The sequence below is a fragment of the Mastomys coucha genome, unplaced genomic scaffold (assembly GCF_008632895.1).
Source record: "Mastomys coucha isolate ucsf_1 unplaced genomic scaffold, UCSF_Mcou_1 pScaffold22, whole genome shotgun sequence".
In the NCBI taxonomy this organism is placed as follows: Eukaryota; Metazoa; Chordata; class Mammalia; order Rodentia; family Muridae; genus Mastomys; species Mastomys coucha.
In genome coordinates, this window is record NW_022196905.1 from 220630315 (window position 1) to 220636821 (window position 6507).

Below are 6507 nucleotides of genomic sequence, written 5' to 3' on the forward strand. Positions count from 1 at the left end.
AATGAGCCTTTTGTGGGACAGAAGGAACAAGATTGAAAAGTTGGGTCGTATAGTGGAATGTTTTATTAGAGTTAGGCAAATTTATAGGAACTCAGATAATGTTAGGACAGTGGCATAGCAAGAAGAGGAAATATGAAGCATTTAATTAATGGAAACATAGTTTAGGTAAGGAGATAATAGATTATACCTGTGAGAGCTTTCTGCTAGCTGTCAATGTAGTCAGAAGTCTGAGAAATAAACAAAAATCTAGCAGTTATACCAGTTAAGTATTATTTTAAAAATGACAGAGTCCACTAGCCAACAGTTCTCTGTGGTATCTATGGTCTCCGTGGAAACTTGGTCTGTCAGTCTAGCTTCCAAGAGCAGAAGGCGCGGGGCTTTTTCTCTGTGGAATGGATATGTGTGACATGGGAAATGGCTTACCTTTATTTTAGCCAAGTCATTTGACTCAGGGTATCCAGTTTGTCCACTGCATATTTCAGTGATTATCATATCAAAATCCAGGCAGCATGTCATAACTGCATCCATCTCTTCTGAGATCTCCTGGGAGAAACTTTAAAGGCTTTTGGGAATTCTGTCTGTCATAAACTTAATAATTAACAAACTTCTGACAGGATGAAGGCTATGGTTATAGCTGAATAGAATTCAATAGCAGCAGTCAAGACATTATAGGAATGAGAATCTTAAGTATATTTTGTCAGGTTGTGTAGGTAGAGAAAAGTACATTGTTGTATCAGCAAAGAGACATATGGCTAGGACCAGAGTAAGAAAGCTGGCAGCAGTGGCATAAGATCATGGTGACAGAAAATGAATTTGTCAGTTCAGGCCTGTGACACAAACTGAGCAAGCAGGCCGCCAGAACAGGCCAGGGGTGTGGGAGCATAGATTGATAAATGCTTAGGCATAGGTGATGTGTTTGAGCAGCGGACACGTCTGCAAGTATCACGCCAGGCCTAGACAGTTCCACATGTAAGAGGTTTAATTGAGAGGGAGTAGGAGATAGTGGCACAGGAAGAGAGGGGAGAGAGAGAGAGCAAAAGAGAGCAAGATGGAGGAAAGTACCCATATATATATATAGGTTGTGACGTAGCAGTCCAGGTAAAGTTAGGAGCTGAACCCAATGGATTCTGGGAATATGGTGGCTGTTGCCCTGGCAACAGGTCTGTGGACCTGCCCATGTATTGCTACAGGTTTTGGATGCTAACAATAGGGGACTTTTTCTATTTACCAGACTGCTGGCAGTATGTGTGAAGATCCCTTAAAATATACATTTGAAGACATCGCGGCACCTATCGGGAGGTTATTGGATTATTTGTACCAGCATCCCGAGAACAGTCCAAAAACCAAAAAGAAATCAGCAAGGCTAGTGCCCCATGTCGTCACAAAGGCCCCCTAGAGGTTACCCAGTAAGCCCCAAGCTTACTGTTGAAAGAGCCCTACCCCAGATCCAGGGTTTTCTGCAAGAGCACCGAAGGCAAAGGGAGCTAGATCTGCTCTCGAGGGAGTGGTCACGCAAAGGGTCGATGTCCTAACTCTGTATGTCAGCTAAGAGACTGGTCCCAAGGACGTGACTGGGAAATGCCAACCCCTTAGCCCCCAGAAAAGAGCTAGTCAGGCTCTGTCTGGGAAACTAGAGGCCTTCCTGCTGAGTGGAGAAACTCCTTATCAATCAATATGCTGGCATGTATCTGTGAGCTTCCGCAGTCTGGTAGTCTGGGCCCATTTGACTGTGTCAAGTCTAACAGACAGGGCCTCTAGCAGAAGGCCTCTGGCAGGACATAATGGTCAGGAACCCACTTTTCAAGATGAGAACCAGGAGCAGAGCTAAGGAGCAGAGGGGGAAGGGCAGCAAGTGAAAAGAAAAGGGCGATTAGACAAACATTACAACATGACTCCAGCTTGTGCTGAAGTGGCTTAAATTTTTCCAGCCAGCTTTTACACCATTCTAGGTACTAGCAGAGAATAGGGTCAGTTCTTAGATCAAAGACAAAGTGATTAAACAAGGCAATGAACAAAGCGATCACACCAGGTAGTAATCAAACAATCCGATAAACAGCATCCCCTAGTCACTGGGTCTGGGGGCTTATCAGAATTGCCAAGACAAAAGGGAAGTCACACATTCCTTGGCTGTGTTCACCTTGATCCTTCTATTAGCCCAAATGTGAATATTCTTATCTGAGCCTATTTTCTTGAGCCCAATGACAAGTACTTGCCAAATTTCTATAAGCGGTACCAAAAGCTCTCTACATTGGCAGGGGGCGAGAAGGGCAGCAAGTAGGGTCTCCAGCAGGCAGGAGAACCAGTTGAACTAGTCTGCTGCGGGTTGCAAATGAGGGAGGAGGGAAGGGAAAGTCAAATGCTCAGAGCCCTGGTGCTGCTGAGCTAGAGAGCAGCCCACCTGGAATTCTCAGCCTCAAGAAAGAAACTGTCTCTAAGAGGGGAATCTCACCCAAAGGGAAAAGTTTTAAAACGAGGGTCAGTGAAAAACTGAATGCCTCCCATTCTCAAGGGCATCACAGGGGTAGCTCTGAGCTCAAGAACTCTCCCCTGGGGCCATGGAGATGGGAAGGGATGGGGGCTTATCGGATCTTGGGCTAGTGAGCTTGGATCTCTTGTGGTAGCTGAGGTGGGATGCAAACCTGCAGAATTTCAAGATCCTAGTCACAAAGCACCAATGTTGTGATCATATAAAGAGAAAGAGCTGTAAGAATATGTTCTGGCAGGGTGTGGGGGGAGGGGGTGCCTCAGCAGGCCTATGCAGAGGCATCCCTTCTCCCTGAGGGACCACACACACACACACACACACACACACACACAGGTATAGTATAGAATAGAGTTTATTTAGGGCATGGGGAGGGGAGTTAAGAGGGTAGCAGAGACAGAGAAAGGCAGAGAGAAGGAGAGAGTAGAGAAGTAAGGGAATGTGGAGAAAGGGGGAACAAAGGGGCAAGACACAAAGGAGAGAAGCAGGAGTAAAAGAGAGAGGAGGGGGCAAGCAGCCCCTTTTATAGGGCCAGGCCTACCTGGCCATTACCAGGTAACCATGAGGAGGAGCATACCTGGCTGCTGCCAGGTATCTGTGGGGGTGGAGCTTATACAGAATACCAACAATATCTATAAAACCTAATCTGGACTAGAATCACCTCACAACTTCTGTGAAGAATGTCAAAGAACTTCCAGGATTACCTGGAAAGTTAAGGCTGAGTCAACAACTATTGCTGAAATAGAAGCATGTATAACAAAGAACACAGTATGGAAACGAACGTTGTCAGTGACCACCAACGGCTGCTTGGAGAGGCAGTGCGGTGCCACAGGAAAGTAGACAATGGTCACCGCTGTCTCTCTTAAGAAAGTTATAAACTAATGTCTTGTGGAAACTTAATTTACTTAACCCTGGTAATTATCCCTTTGAAGACAGACACACTTGGTGACTTTGTGCATCTACCTCTGCTCGACCTCTGGCAGCCACCTTGGCATAGCTATCAGCCAGGAGAGGATTTTTCTGTTGCAGTAAACCTCCAACCCAAATAAGCTCATGCAAAGAAAACACAGCTCGATTAATGTGAATACAAGCTGCATGCCTACTCTGGGCAGATCTTCCACTACACTACTAGATTCCCCAGCTATGAGATTCCCTTCTAACTTTCAGTTTCTCCAAGCCACATGCTTCTGCTCCATTTTTCTTCCTTTTCCTCCATCTTCCTCTCTTCTTCTCCTCTCCTCCTTCTCCCTAAAACTTCTCAGCTCCACCTTCCCTTCTACTGCCCAATCACTGGCTCTAGCCTTTATTTTACAAGTTAAAAATGGGGAGAAGGTTCAAAAGAAGTCGCCTGATTCACTCCTCATCCTAGGCAGACCCTCTTGGGAAAGCAGAATCAGCATTCACATACAAACAGCCCCCAGGTCATCCACAACAAGCTTCTACTTCATTCCCTCAGTCTTCACAGCTTACCTTTTCTCTAGATTATCTTTTAATAGTTCCTATATATGCATCCTTCTTTCAAAGCATAGAAACATTTGTGTCTTCATGTGTCATAAAAACAGTCTCCCTTTAACTGGAGCTGAAAGCTGTACCCAGGAAGCACCAAGACTGTCAAAGCAACCAGAGTCAGGTCAACTAGCATCTCCCATCTCAGACAAAGTGAAAACCCTCTCTAGAGGCATCTGCAGGTCTGTGGATCCCTAAAAGAAACCAGTGATAGAGAGAGTCCCGTTTGGTATGGGCCTCCTAGAGATTCAGCTGCTGGTTTCCTTAGTCAGTGCTCATCTGACCCGTTTCTAAGGAAGCCTGATTCTCCAGCAATTCACAAAGGGAAAATGGTTGCTTAATTACCCAGAAGAATTTCCTAGAAATGCCTCAGTAACAACGCACCTTCCTTTGCTCATGAACTGTGAAGAACAAAACAATTGGAAATGAAAATCAAACTGAAAAATTTACAGTGAGCTCCCTGGTCACAATGAGGCACAGCTTTGAAATAAATATGTGAATAAATCACCCCTTTCTCCACCCACTCCTGAGGCAGTCATCATTTTTATAGCTTAGTTTGCTACTCTATAAGACTTGAGAGTAAAGTGTAATTTAATTATTGTCTTTACTTCATCATGTGTGAACAATTCATCCCTGGGGAATAAATGCCAGAAACCATCTATTTGCTCTGTTAGCTATTCACACCCTCACCTGTGGATCCCTTTCCTTAGTGATGGCCTCATGCTGTAAAAAATAAATAAATAATGGCTTAGGACTTAGACATCTGTGACTCTTGCCAACTCTCACTCCCCAGTAGTGACCTTGCCTATGAGTAAACCATTCTGTATCTCTCCTATAAAATGCAGAGGTGGGCAGTCCAGAGAGTCAACTGATTCTGTTAATCTTTAATTCTGTTTTGTACATGTTAAGGAGAAGAATGCTATGGATACATGCAAAGGTAGAGCAGGTGTGGGTCTCAGGCTAGGGTGTAGTTGGTGATGTCTGTAATAAAATGTTCACTTATCTCAAAGCTCTGAGCTTCACCCAGTAACATGCACGTACACACACACACACACACACACACACACACACACACACACACACACACCAGTAAAAGAACAATGTAAATAAGTAATTCTCAAGGAACTTACTATTGAAGGAAAGCAAAATAAATAAATAAAATCAGAAAATTACTGCTCAGAAGTCAGGGTAAAAAAACAAAAAACAAAAAACAAAAAAAACAATGTATTTGTCATGGGGTGGAAATAAACTCTGAAACTGTAAGAACATTAGCCAAAGAAGGTAGCACCTGAGTTAGGCTTGGATAGATATGATAATTATATTGATGACATAGATTTTGGAGTGGGCCAACTTAGAGTCCTGGATCTAGGCCTAGGTGGTAGCTGAGCATGGGCAGGAAGCAGGGCCAGTTTTGCTGCCTGCCCTCATGTCCTCAGGCTTCCTCACTTGCACCCATCGCTCTAGCACCAACTGCTCTGTCAAGTCAGGCCACGTGGCCCACTTTCCCAAGTATGGCAGCCTGTAAGGGGCTGGGCCAGCTCTCCCACATGCTGCTATTGGTAAGAGGTGGAACCAGATCTCCAGAATGATTCAACTAGTGATGGACAGGGCTAGCTCACCTGCTCTTATGACCCTGGGGCTAAGTCTCCCAAATGCCACAGTCCTAAGGGGTCATGGGGTGAGGGCATCACCTCTGTACCCATACCACTACGTGGAAAAACAGTGGCAGAGCCAGATCCCTGGTGCCTCTCCTGCCAGGGTCCAGGTACAGGGCCTACTCTTCCACGTTCTGCAACTGGTGCAGACAGGGCTAGCTCTCCCATTCCATGACCCTGTTAGCAGCTTTCCTGACTGCTGGAGTCCCATACCCATACTCTCAGGGCTGGCTCACCCACACCCAGATACCAGCGCCAGCTCTACTATGCTGCCTGGGCAAGTCACACGGCCTGCTCTCCCAAGTTCTAATGATGATAAGAAGTGGGACCAGCTTGAAGTGAAAATTTCTGGTCTCCTTGGAGACCCACTTGTTTCATGTGATGTTTTTCTGTAAACTGTCTTAAGACATTTTGCTGAAGTAGACAGATAGGAAGATGTTTTGCTGACGATGTTTGGTTGGTGGGCTATAGGGGAGGTGGAAGCATTTAAGAAATCTTATTAAAGTAGATTTTGAAAACTATAAGCCTACGCCAACTCTCCAGAATTATGCAGCCTGTGAAAGGGTGGGGCCAGTTCTGCAAAGCACCTGGACATCCATAGGACCCCTTTACCCCTGAAGCAGTTATCCTGACCAGGGACATGTTCTCCAGTGGTAATACAAGCCGTGGACATGCCAATCAACATCTGTTGTTGCTGCTGCTGTTGCTGCTGCTGTTGCTGCTGCCGCCGCCTAACAATAGACTGGGTGGCAGCTCTGCCTGTGACCTCACCTTGGCCCCAGGTGGTGAAAGACCCCCAGAACTGGGGAGATCCTTACTCAAGTCTTGGGATGACGTGACAACCCAGTGACTCACGAGAGACTG